Source organism: Eulemur rufifrons, chromosome 5 (genome assembly GCF_041146395.1).
Source record: "Eulemur rufifrons isolate Redbay chromosome 5, OSU_ERuf_1, whole genome shotgun sequence".
In the NCBI taxonomy this organism is placed as follows: Eukaryota; Metazoa; Chordata; class Mammalia; order Primates; family Lemuridae; genus Eulemur; species Eulemur rufifrons.
In genome coordinates, this window is record NC_090987.1 from 42,076,692 (window position 1) to 42,090,836 (window position 14,145).

The 14,145-nt window shown below is 34.9% G+C and overlaps 1 protein-coding gene across 1 annotated transcript in view; it reads right to left on the reverse strand.

The window, feature by feature from the left end:
- GREB1L (GREB1 like retinoic acid receptor coactivator) overlaps positions 1 to 14,145 on the reverse strand; it is a 229,932-nt gene that overhangs the window by 134,156 nt on the left and 81,631 nt on the right. Inside the window, exon 2 of the mRNA XM_069468527.1 lies at positions 7,160 to 7,269. The gene's annotated coding sequence lies outside the window, so the exon portion shown is untranslated. The remainder of the gene's footprint in view (positions 1 to 7,159; positions 7,270 to 14,145) is intronic.

Here is a 14,145-nt window from a genome sequence, read left to right on the forward strand (position 1 = left end):
ACACTACTTTGGAGTTGCCTGGTTTTAATGGTAAGTTAAGCTATGAAACAGGTAGATGGGAAAATGCATATTCTAAGTAATAACTCATTTTTTAAGTTTTAAAATATGTATTTCCAAACTTTGTCTACTGATAAGTCTCAGAAGCAATAATATTCATTAACTATTAATAAGCACGTCCTAGTACCCTGATTGCAGTTTCATAATACGTTCCCCATTGAAAGGAATCAAGGGTCCTTGAAGGAATGACCAGTTCCAAGTCTGGGGCAGGAACTAGGGAAGATGAGCCTCGAACATCCTGAGCTGGAAAGTAAAGAAGGTATCAAGAACTAATGGGCCATGTCAAAAGACATAGGAAACCACCTGAAGGGCTCCCATGGGCTAAAGATTAGAGAAACTGAACATAAAACAGAATAAATGCAAATGACTGAAGCATATTTAAAGCAGAAAAACTCACAAATTAATTTTGCTACTCAAGGGGAAAAGAGAAAGCTCCTCTTAGAAGAAAACAAAAACAAACCACCTAATTGAACACTATTAGGAGGAAAAGAAAAGAGGGAAGCATTTACTCTGTTCTTTCAGTACCTCAAAGTAACCAAATAGCCTTGGTTATTGAGAGTTTTTTTTTTTTTTTAAATAAAGAATTCCAGCTAAAAAATGTGCAAAGAATGATGATTATAAAATTACCAGTTTGCAACCTCTAATGAAAAATTCATGCAGGCAATGATAATAAGTGAAATCATGAGATAGAAGGTTGATGGGGAACTTTACAACAAGAGAGATGAACCTATCACCTCCTGAACCCAGTGATCAAGCTGAGCATCACTAAAAGTGAGGCAGTGAGACGCTGTGTGCCTTCCCAGCACACAGTGTTGATATGAAGACGCACACCACCCAGGAAGTATTCCTGCCAAAGGGTATAATGAATCTAGTCAACCCTCTAGAGCAACTTCCATTTATAGAATCAAGGAGCAAGTTAAATGAAATCACGAGGAAACAAGCAGATTCAGAACGAGGGACAGATCTATAGGGCAACTGACCTAGTTTCTGCAACAAGCCAAGGTCATCAAGTTTGTAAATGTTGGACCTAGGATTTAAATTTAAACTCAAAAGCCCATGCTTTTCCCACTAACACATGTTGTTTGAAATAGAAACAAAGGTAGGAGGGAAGGTGATACATCCTGTTTGTGGGGTGTGTATGTGTATGTGTGTGTGGTTATTTTTGGTTTGAGATTAATATTTTTTAAAGCACAACTTATTGACTGTGTGCTAGGCATAGTACTAAAAGACAACTTCGTGTAACTTCCTAGTTTTCTGTTACCTTTTTGTTGACAGATGTTGTCACTCACTTTTTAAACTTTAACAATCAGTCACCCAGCCAGCCAGCATTTATAGAAATCCTATTATCAAGTAGTTCATTACATTGGCTCTGGAATAAGGTGATCTAAATTCAAATCCTGTACCCACATACTTCCTGTATGATATTGGGCAAGTTACTTCAACTCTTATCTGTCAAATTAGGATAATACTACCAAACATAGGTTTTTGTGAGAATACATGAAATTTTGTATATAGTATATAAAGTTTTTAGAATACTGCCTGGTACAGAATAAGACTGCAGCAAATGTCAGTAGTAACAGTAGGCGGTTTGTTTGTTTGTTTTTTGTAGACAGGGTCTTGCTCTGTTGTCTGGGCTAGAATGCTGTGGTGTTATCATAGCTCACTGCAACCTCAAACTCCTAGGCTCAAACAGTCCTCCCGCCTCAGCCTTCCAAGTAGCTGGGACCACAGGCATGTTCCTGACTAATTTTTTCTATTTTCTGTAGAGATGGGGTTTAACTATACTTCTCAGGCTGGTCTCAAACACCTGGCCTCAAGTGATCCTCCCACTCCGGCCTACCAAAGTGCTAGGATTACAGGTATGAGCCACTGCACCTGGCCTGTTTTTTTTGTTTTGTTTTGTTTTGTTTTTTAACACTATGCATACTAAGAAAATTAAGATGCATTTTTCCCTTGTATGAGTTGAACACTACATTAGTTTCTGGGGCATTGTTTTAGGAACAAATGACCAATGACCATTAACGTAAAAGTTCCAAAAGCTTCTATTTGTCACTATACACTATTTATTAAGAAATTTTACAATCACACATACAAATCATGAGAGATGACTTTTGACACCAAGAGCAGTGCTGTCCAATAGAATTTTCTGAGATGATGGAAATGTTCACATTCTACAATGTCCAATAGGATAGTTATGAGATATACGTGGCAGTTTGGCACTTGAAATGTGGCCAGTGTGACTGAGGAACTAAAATTTCAATTTTTTAAAATTGTAATTAACTTAAATAGCTACGTGTGGTCAGTAGGTATCATATTAGACAGTGCAACCCCAGAGCTGCGGTCCTCAACCCCCAGGCAGCTGTACATCAGGAACCTGGCATAGCAGCTAGTGAGCTAGAGAAGTCCCACATGCACCCACAGCCGCTCCCATCACCACCCGAGCAGCCCCAGTCAGATCAGCTGTGGCATCAGACCCTCAGAGGAGCGCGAAACCCACTGCAAACTGTGCATGGAAGGGATCCAGGTTGCATGCCCCCCACGAGAGGCTGCAAGACCCCCTCCCCCCTAATCCCCCCCACACTCGTCCGTGGAAAAGCTGTCTTCCACGAAACCAGTCCCTGGTGTCAAAAAGGTTGGGGACTGCTGCTCTAGAGTATACACAATGACTGAGGGATAAAAGATTTCTGAAGTTCTAAGAGGTCTGGCTGTGTCCCTAGTGATGTGACCTTGAACAAGTCACTTAACCCCTCTCAAGCTCAGTTTCTGCATCTGTAAGGTGAGTGCAGAGAGTAGATTATGACTGTCCCTTAACAGTGATAAAATTCTTCAACTTTGTGTATGAAAATCATTTGTTACTGTATTACTGCTTACATGCTTTCTCTATTAAAAATATTCACTGATGAGAGCAATAACATACGACTCCGGGACAAATAAACCATAGTTCTTGCAAGTGTTCATAGAGTCTGGAATCCAAAATTAAAAACAAGCATATAAATTCTCTTTCTTTTGTGCTTTTTTTAGCATTTTATTTATTCTTTTAAGCTGATGTTTGCCACTCGTAATTACAGTTAGTTGGGTCTAGGGTTTGTTTAACTTTCCCAATAGATTGTGAGTTTTGGGAGGAAAATATTTTGTTTAAAGCTGGAATGGAGTTTAAAAAAAAAAAAGAATAGATTGCGCTTTTGTGTCATATCCAATTATACATTAAACAGGTCTGAAGAGATATCATCTCTTCCAAGCACATTCCAAAAAAGCACAAAGCTAACCATGCATTCAAAAGTGTTCTAATTCATTTTTATTCATCCTCCTTGCTGAGAATCTTTAGAAAATGCAAACAGATTAAAAGACAAAATTTTCAACCTCTTTTAATAGTTCTGTACATTTAAATTCAGATGAATCTCTTTTGACAGTTTCTGAAGCCAAAAGTATTTTAGATACTGAAATAAAAACCCAGCCCTAGTAAGTTAATTCTAAAATTTACCATTTTAGCAATATATTTACAAGATATGCAATATGTATTAAATTCTTGTAGAAATAATTACTGTAATATACCAACTAATTTTATAATAATGACTAAAAACTGTCATAATTACAAGATAAAGTACAATGCTATTTTTCCTTTGTAACAAAGAGGTACACATTACTACTGGAAATCTTTACTTTCCTCCTTGAAATGCCAGAAATTCTTCTGTAAAATAAACACCTCCTGTCAAGACTCTCTGAAACTAGTGTAATTACCAGAGGCAATCCCTGTGTAAGATCAAAGAAACAAACAATAATAGGCAACGTGTGACCTCTACCATGTCACCAGAGACCAATTTTTCAACAGGGAGAATAGTCAATAATCCAGAACAGAAAACATTAAATAACAAAAAATGCTTCCAAAGTGTGGCTCACCACATCCATCAACTCTGCCACACTCAGAGTTCAGAGTCTGTATGGTTTCAGAGAACAAACTTCTGGGGACATATCACAACAATCATTAAAATCTATATAAAACACCAGAGGCAAAAGGCAATTTCCCAAACGCACAGAATTTCAAAAGGTACTACAGTAATTTTCCAAATTTCATCTGATCCTTTAAAAGTATAGTGGGAAATAACTAAATATTTTTCACATAACACTCACCTAATTTCTCTTATTTACCTAGCCCCATTGGCTATTCCTAAGAAGTTATTTGGAAAGTGGGCTATGAACATTAACCAGATAAACATAATTGTAATAACACATTAAAGACTTCTACAGGTTTTTTGGGTTTTGTTTTGTTTTTGATAATGGTGGGTCACTAAATCTAGAAACAGGGTCTCCTTTGTAATGTACTTGGATTACTAAGCATTATAAAGGTGCAAAGAGGGGTAAAGAAATTCCCACTCACAGTAATTACAGTAAAACAGAAGTGCATTTAAAACTGACTTTAAAAAAGCACTGCAAATCACAATGTGCCTTAGAAACAGCAAAACTTGATTGTGTTTCTTAAATACTACTGCCAAACAGCTGTCTTTTGCCAAAATCAGATGCGAGTTAGGGGATCAACAAATGCATTTGAATTATTTAACTTGGAAAACCCATGTTCTGCTGCTAACTCAGAGAGTAAGTAATAAAAGAAGAAGACTTAGCTTAAAAGAAAAAGCACTGGAAATTCAAAGCAACTGTAAACATTCTGTTCTTTTTCTTTTTTTAAAACCTTCTGATTTTGTTCTTTTATGCATTTCTTACTCCTGCTACCTTCATCTTTCCCCTGTCATCTGCCCTGTCTTTCCATAGTCTTATCTTATTAACATTGCTAATTGTATTTGTCAGTTTTGCCACAATTTCAATGCTACTTAAACAGCTGTAGGTTTTCTCTAGCAATTATCAGTCACTACACTTAGGTTTCTAAATTAGTTGTTGAAAGGTGCTTTAACCTTGAGAGAACAGAAAAAAAGCACACTGCGTGCTAAGCCTTAGATTTATGTCTATGTTCCTCTAACACGACTAATTATTGAAAAGGATTTTAAAAATCACACACGCAAGTAATAAATACTGTAAATGTATAAATTAACAGGCCTATTAATATTTTTCATCATTTTATCTTTTTCCCCTTACCATACACATTGTCATATATGCTTTCTTTCTATATATATGTATAGTTTGGAATATAAAATATAGTGTATAAATTGGAATATCAAAATACTGCCAGATTCCTCTAACAGTTTCCTTTCACAACCTATCTGCCAGGTGGCTAATACCTCTCAAAGGTATCCACAGTCATACAAGTGGTCTCTTGAGGTCATGGGCTGTGCTAAAGAGAGCTTTTACAACATGTAGATTTTTTTCTCCTTCTCCATTTCCCTTCAGAGAGAAAATTCCCTGTTATATTGCTTTTCTTATTCTCTAGCCTCAACTCTGACATTGCTTTTCTTCTTGACACATCCAGGGAGAAGCACAAAGTTTAAGGTTATTCATCGACTGATAGCCCCTTCTATCAACTACTAACAACTAAATTAAAAAAATCTGTAATCCAGAAATGTTACACTTCATGTGCCACCTATTTCCCTTATAAGTTACAATAAATTCAAAGATAACTTTTTAGAGTTAACAAGTTTTGGTATTTTTAAAGTTTTAATAATAATATACTATTTGTGGGTAAGGTCAAAAGCTTGTAGAATAATTTTTAAATTAACGTAGGTTCACTCCTACCTCTCTCTCTCTCTCCATCCCCAACCCCCTTCCCCCATTTTCTGCTCCGTGGAAAGAAAAAGGTGATATCTCAACAGTGCAGAATTCTTCACTGAGAGAGAAACCTTAAAATGATAAACATTTTGGAAAGCAAAGTACACTTTAAACCCTAACTGTTCTTTCAGACCTATATTGACTCTTATAGTAATTGCCAACATTTGGTAAGGATTATCCTTCTATTAGACAAAAGCGAGCATTCCTTAGATAAATCAGGAGTTTTTGCCATGAGACTCATAAAACCTTTTCACAACACAGATTTTCAAGAGAATCCTTTAAGGTTTTAGGAGGCTGCTCCTTTTACTAAGTAACAAAATACACCCCATGGTGTCTCACTGACCCCACTCAGCTGTCCTTTGACCTCCTCAATTGTTGAAGCCTAACTCCAGGGTCCACAGAATGTGCCTCCCATATCAAAAAGGCTAATGTTGCTTCCTCCTAGCACCTGGTGAAACAAAATGCAACAGTTCTCCCTCTTTCTTCTGCCTCCTCCACTCTATCTCTGACCATTTTCCAGATGTTCCAGGCCCAAATGTTAAGCTAATACTGGGTTTCAGTATCTGCGTGGTCACCATGAAGGGACAAACCGGGACCAGGCTGAAGTGGCAATGACCCTCTTGTTCTTTTTCGCCTCAAAAGGATACAACGGGTCATAAAAGAGGAAAAGATCTTTGGCCTCTTTTGGAAATACCAGGCTATTTAAGCACATTAAGCACATTGTAACTTCCAAAAGGAGACAGTCTTGGGATATACCCCTTCCCTGACAGACAAGAGTTAACCTAAAACAGTAGCCCTAAATTTTCAATTCTAAGCCAGCTTTTGATTTTCTTTGACATAGGAGGGGGGAAAAAGGCTTTATCTTCTTTTTCCTTTTTTAAATTAAAAGCATTCTAAAAATAGAAAAAAAAAACTTTCATAAAACCTTTATAACATACATCTCACAATAGTGTTATATGAGATAAATTTTAAATACATGTGGCCATTAGATATAGTTTGGGTTTTTCTGCAGAAGCCAATAATCTAATCCCTTTTATTAGGCAGTTTGAAAGATAAAACTTCAATCAACAAAGGGGAATCAAAAACTAAATTCTTATTTTCTTAATTTAAGTATAAAGGACATATTTACATAGGAAAAATTTAGGTATACAGGCTGTTATAGGGAAAAAAACTTATTGCAGAATAAGTTTTGCTGGGGAGGAGCGAGAAGGTGGGCAAGGGGAGAAGAAACCAGGCAGGGGAGGAAACAGAAGGAGAAGAGTCCATGGAAATATTGCTTAATCACTTTAAGGACAATGTATAGTGGCTTTATTTAAATTCTAAACACAACTTCCTAAAACAAATTTGATCTTGAAAGTTGTAGAGGGGGGCATATATAATTGTACAATACCTTGGTTTATTTATTAACATTTTTGAATCACGTTCATGATTAGGTTGGGCAGTCAACACTTCAGGGAGTCTGTTGCCTAGATTTTAACTTGTTTAAAGCTTTTTTTGCACCTGCAAAAACATAAAAAATAAAAATACGTACATAAAGACATAAGTTAATTTCCAAATACATTATATTCTACAATACAATAATCTAAATATTTACAATTCCACAAAAATCACAAGTAGAAATTAATTATCAAAGTCTTATGCAACTCCATATACATCATAACGGGTAAATATATGGATATTTCCCCTTCCTAAATACTCCCAAAATAATACTCCTAATTATTTATACTCAAAAATAATTTCCACCCACTAAATGTAAGTTGAATTAAGTCTGTGAAGTCTGCATTTATGGCAGGTGTTACCATAATGCCAAGGCCCACAGACTATTTTTAGCATGAAATTAGTGTAAGGTAATTTTTTTACTCTAAGGATTTTAAGAATAATAATCCCTGATAGTTGGCCAAAATTTACTCAAAAAACTATCAACAATGTAAAACACAACTAACATTGATTGAATAAATTCCAAGAGGCTTGCAAAAAGAAAAAAGCTACTGTTTCCTACACTTTTGAGTAGTGTATTTCTAGAAAATATTAAACTAATTATAATTACATATAATTGATTGAAAATTATAGTGTGCTATTATTCTCTCTGCTTACTAGATTATGGTCAATATAAACTATTTCATGCAAAAATAGGAAATATAGTGGTAAAGCATAAAGTGAAATAAAACTATCATTGATACATAAATTAGAAGCATCTAGCCCTTTGTTAGTGTGTCTAAAGAGAAAACAAGGATTTTCCTACAAATGTACTAATGTCAGTATAAATATTTATAGCACTAAAATATTTGAAGTAAAATTAACTTAGGTTGTCTAAAAAATGTTTTTTTTATTTTGCTTTTCTTTTATGCCAACTATATAGAGAGGAAAGAACCATTTTAGACTTTAAAATAAAAATATCTTACCTCTCTTAACTGTCAGAAGAATGTCCTCAGGCAAAAGAATAATTCAAAATGCAAGACCCAGATTTTCAAACTCACATATTTCTCATCTCACCCACACACAAATAGACATCTTTTTCTAAATCAGGAGGAGCCTCGCTACCTACATCCCAACCCAAGATTACCCCATATGGTCAACAAGGTCAAACTGCATTACTGCCAATGAAACTATATTACTCCACAAGGACCTTAATGATTTAAAAAAAAGGTCAGTAATCCAATTCCAATAGCTTCAGAGTCTAAAATTGCTAATTTTTGGCCACGTGCTGCACACTTCACCTGTTAGTAATGACATTTTTGTATTTTCTTCTAATTACACTCAAAGCTAAGACCTTTGGCCCTGGGCCACAGACCCCTATTCAGGCTGCACACATTCTCCTAAATGACCTGATCCTTTGTTGTCACTCTTACTCTTTCATCTATTATTTACACCCATAGAGAAGGAAGATACTCAACCATTTGTATAGCTTAAAGCTTCTAATCATCTTAATTTCTTTGCCTTTCAACCTATGGTCTTCTTCATAGACAAATGCCAAAAAGTTTGACAAAATCATTTTTTTCAATCGCATTCTACCCTGCCCCACTTCCTTGGTCCAACCTCCTTGCTGTTCCTTGTCTTTCATGGGAGGGACTTTGTATTAGCCAGAATTTACAAATTTTGACCTTCACCAACAAAATGAATTTCTAAATACAGTACAAATCTCCAACTTGTTCTGACAGATCATTAACAATTATATTTCTTTCTTTGATCAAAGAGCCAACTTAAATTAAGTTGAAGGTTCCTGAAAATAACTTAAAATCTGCACCCAGCTTCCCTTAAGCATGAGCATAGAATTTTCAGGATTCCCTGAAAATGCCAAAAAGCATTCAGTAAACAATAAGGATGTTAGTTATATGGCCAAAACTTTCCACACATTTTAATATCTATGCTTGCTCAGTTGCTTACTGAAAAAGAAAAAAACACAGAGGGAGGAGAGAAAAAAGTGAAAATAAAAAGAAAAATTTAAAGGTTTAGATTTTAAATTTAATCTTTAAAACATTTTATAAGACTACTAATTCTCTAAACAGCAAAATCCTCACATAATATATTCGATGTCATTATTTCCCAACAGTTTTCACAGATTTTTAAAATAATCCAAAAACATTTTGCAAACCCAAAGCACAGAATTGTTTACCATGATGTAGATGTCTCCCTCAGATCACAATAGCCTCCCAAAGATTCTGATTTCCAAGATGTTTATAAAATGACATCTGATCCATCTTTGCTTTCTCTTCCTCTATTGCTCAGCTTACTCTTGATTTCTAACAGTGTTTCCTTGTTGTCTGTCCCCTCTGCAGACCCTGAAACCCCTTGTCTTTTCTTATTTTCACCATTTGCTTCAACCAGCAGTTCACTGGAGACCCATCCATCTTGTAATGCCTAAAGTGACAGATGCTCTCAGGAACGACCACACTGCTGAGTGAACAAAAGATAACATCACCCCCAGGAACTCCAGAGAGAAATACAACTGGCAACCTTAAGACAGAGGCTGACTTGACAGACATTGGACCATAAACCTCTTCTAAGCGAAAAAGAAAACAATTGCCACACACACAAAAAAATCTGACACAATCAAAGGCAGAAAAGAGTGATTATTTGTGGATTGCCTTTTCACTCTGTAACTCACTTCCCCCCCACCCCAATGCTTTTATATTGGGGCAATTCACTCACCAAGAGGCAAGAGAAGTTCTTGGGGGAGAAAAAGCCTTTCTCAAGTATCTTCTTTAATTCAACAATATTCAAAGTGAAATTCATTCACATGTGTGTTTCAGGAAATCTAAGACTAGATACGCATTCTTAAGCCTGACCCTTCTTGTTTGCATAAGGCAAACTCAGAAATGCTGACTCAGTTCTACTGCTGTGAAAGACACATGCATGCTTTGCAAATTAAAAACACATTAGAAATTAAAAAGCAACATGTGACAATGTCAACAATATGTGCAGCTCATAAAAAAAAAAAAAGCTCACCATTCATTCATCAGACAACCTCCAACTTGGGTTAAAAAGACAGTCAACAGAGAATTCTGGGAAGAGCTGCAGATCTCTTTTTCTAACAAAAGAAAGGTCATATTAACATCTCCCAGCAACAAACTAATGACAGGGAAGCTATAGATGCAGGAGACTCTGCCTGATGCCATCCAGGGTTTTGGGGTTTTATTATCGGTGCTGTTGTTATTTAAAATATCTTATTTAAAATCATCATACAGTAATAGTAAGTAAATACATCTCTAATATTTAGATATATACAATGAAGGGAAATTTTTGAAGCACATAAAACAAAAACCAACCTGGAGGTCAGTTAAGAACCTTGTGTGATCAATGTCAATTACAGAGATTAACAACCGTTTTTATAATAGATATCAAGCAACACAAGGGAAAATCTTTGTTGCAGCTAAATACATTGTTAGTCTCAAAAAGGGCAAATGACACAAATATTTATATCTAAAGTATCTGAAGTAAAGAGTTTGTATCTAAAGTAAAGCTCCAAAATGCTAAAGAAAAGTTCCATCAACAATACTTCTAAGAAGAAATGCAAGCATTTATAATGACATTTCTTTAGGAAAAAATTTTAATATTTCTTAAAACCTTTGCACAGAGACCCTTTAAGTTACGCTACAGTCATTTTTCTTTGGAGTCATGAATGATTCTCACATTCCCATTTTCCAAAATAATATAAATTTTAAAAGATATTTCATTTTATCTCCTGTGTTTGAATTATTTGAAGGCAAGGAGTAAAAGAAAATTTTTCAACCTGATAAATCAAGATATCTCTTATCTCCCTTATTTCCTCAAACATTTCAGTATATCTTTACAAATAACAAGTACAGTATTTCACAATCTCAGAATTTTTAGTTTTTTTAAGGCTGACAAAACAGAATGCATACAAAATAATAAAATGAATATGTACAATTACATAACATAATAGAAAAAAGATTAATTATAGAATGCTTATCATTATATAAAAGACTTATTCTAATATGGACTGGATCTTTATCTGGAAGACTTTGTAAACAAAGCCTTACACACACTGGCCTTAAGTAATGCCCTACAACCCATTAATCCAAAAGTACCACATCATTCAACACTCTCAAAATTTGGCATTAATACCAAGAGAGAAGTGACCTTGAAATGACAGCTCCATTGCAGAAGTCTCAAAAAAAAAAAAAAACCCAATTAAATGACCTACTTTTAAACACAATAGGATCAATATGCATGCAGGAAAAGTACACCCCTGTGGAAAGTTCTTATTGCCTGATTGATCAAAAACAAAACAAAACTTTTTTTTTTTTTAAGGGCCTCTTCCAGATCACAGTCAGTACCAGAAATCCACACAGGAAAAAAATCCATCAAAATGAAACCCTAAAAGGGTTTACCCTTCACCATCCTATTTGCACTTCAAAACCCTGTTAGTCCTTCAGTTAAACCCCAGGGCTGAACCATTTCAATAATAAGAGAGGTGGCCAGTAGTGATTTATCTCCCATTTGGCCTCTGGACAGAGCTGTAATGTCTAGGAAGCTTCCCTTCCCTGACTGAAACCCTCCCCCCAAGTCCCCACCTTTGTCTGTGCAGCCTTGGATCTGCAATACCTAACAAACATGCCCCTTCCAATCAGATGCAAGAACAGTGTGTAACTCAAGATTTGGGTACATTTTCTTGGCAATGATTTCAGAAAATGGAATGCTCCTGAGTAATCAGAGCATTGCAAATATCAGGTTAAATTTCAGGTTCTCTTTGTTGTAAGTTGTAGCTTCTTTCTTCTCTCATAATGTTATCAGAACTTCTTAAACTTTTCCCAAATTATGTCTTGGTATTCTTTGTTCTGGACCACATTAGCTAACTTCCTAGAGTGCGGTGTTCATCTAAAGTTAAATCCTTACATTGTAAAATGCCTTAACAAATCCAAAAAAGCAAAGATTTCAGAGGTCACAGACTCCTGGGTCAAAAAGACCTAATAACAGATATCAGACCACTATGACTCAACTGATTTGTCCTACCCTTGTTATCAAATATGTACCATAACTGTCATCATGCACACTTACACAATTTTCCTCTAGTAAAATAAACACAAACAAGGTCAACAGTTATTTACATTGAAATATGTGTCCCCCCAAATCATCAAATGTGAAACACAGTGAAGTTATTCCTTAGAAATAGAGGCTATTTTGTCACTAGGCATGACTGATCTATTTCATAATGTTGTTCACTTGCTTTCTAGAGTAGAAAGAGAATAAAAAGTGTATACATCTTTTCCTCTACCTATTCATTTTTTTGTTTTATTTAAATGAGAGGAGTTGGTTTTTCTAAATGATTCTGATAAATTCCATCTGAATGCCACATTAACAACTTGCACCAAATGATTCAATTACAGTGATCCAATTTTACAAGTTGAAAATGTTCAAGCTATTTCATTCACTTCATAAATTTGGAGACTCCACAGGCAAAGATGAATGTATTTCATTTAAACCTAATAATATCAGTTAAGAAAAGCTTAAAAATAAGAAAGGCAAACATATGGCTGTTAAAAATACAAGCAGTAGAAATGTTTGTCAATTGAAAGGAAAAAATTATTCACATTTTTGGAGGTACTAACAAAAATTACACTTCTTCAATTAAAAAACGTACAAAAATGTTCTTATACCTCACTGGCAAATATATTTCATTTTCAGAGCCCTAAATAACACAAATTCCAGAAAAACCAACTCTCCTAGTAAATGACTTTATTGCATGCTGTCAGATCACTGAGTCTCAGATTTATATTTGAGATGACATAAGAATTCAAACTGGCATTAATAACAACATTCAGGAAAACAAATGTCTTAACCCACTACATGACATCAAAAAAGAAAAGCTTTCCTCAGAGAATCAACAAGAGTAATTGATGCACCACAGAGGAAATATTCAATCTTCATTAAATATTTATTCAATGCAATAGATTGTTAGGTGCTATTTAGACCTCAAAGAAGAAATAGTTCCTGTCTGGTAGGAATCATGTCTTAGGAGAATTGAATGGAAATAAGAGGCACTTCCTCAAGTCGTGGCCCTATACTTCAAAATGACAATGCTAAAAACTGAAAATGTGCTGTAAAATGTATATTACTACTCTGAAATCTGATACCAAAGAAAGTGATACTTAAGGAGTATTAGCTCCAACAAGGTTTGACCGGGCATGCAACTTGAGTTCTTATTAATACAGCACAACAAAATTTGGATGTTCAAAACGCACAGTTCCTAACTCTGCCCCTCAGTAACTATGGCCAAGACACCTATCTTCTCTGGGCCTCAATTTCCTTATCCATAAAATGGGGGATAAATTGATACACTTCTGGATTGAAAACACTATGGTTGTATATACTTGCAGATGACATGATCTTATATATAGAAAAACCTAAGACTCTACTAAAAAACTGTTAGAACTAACAAACGAATTCAGTAAAGTGATACAAAACATACAAAATCAGCATTTCTACACACTAATAACGAATTATCCAAAAAAGAAATGGAAAAAAAATCCCATTTACAATAGCTACAAAATGAAATAAAATATTTAGAAATAAATTTAACCAAGGAAGTGAAAGATCTATGTACTGAAAACTATAAAACACTGATGAAAGAAATTGAAGACACAAATAAATAGAAAGATATCCTGTTTTCATGGATTAGAAAAATTAATATTGTTAAAATGCCCATACTTCCCAAAGCAATCTACAGATTCAATGCAATACCTATCAAAATTCTGATGATATTTTTCACAAAAAAAGAAAAAACAATCCTAAAACTTGTATGGAACCACAAAAGATCCCAAATAGCCAAAGCAGATCTTGAGCAAAAAGAACAAAGCTGGAGGCATCCCACTACCTGATTTCAGTATCTACTACAAAGCTGTAGTTATCAGAACA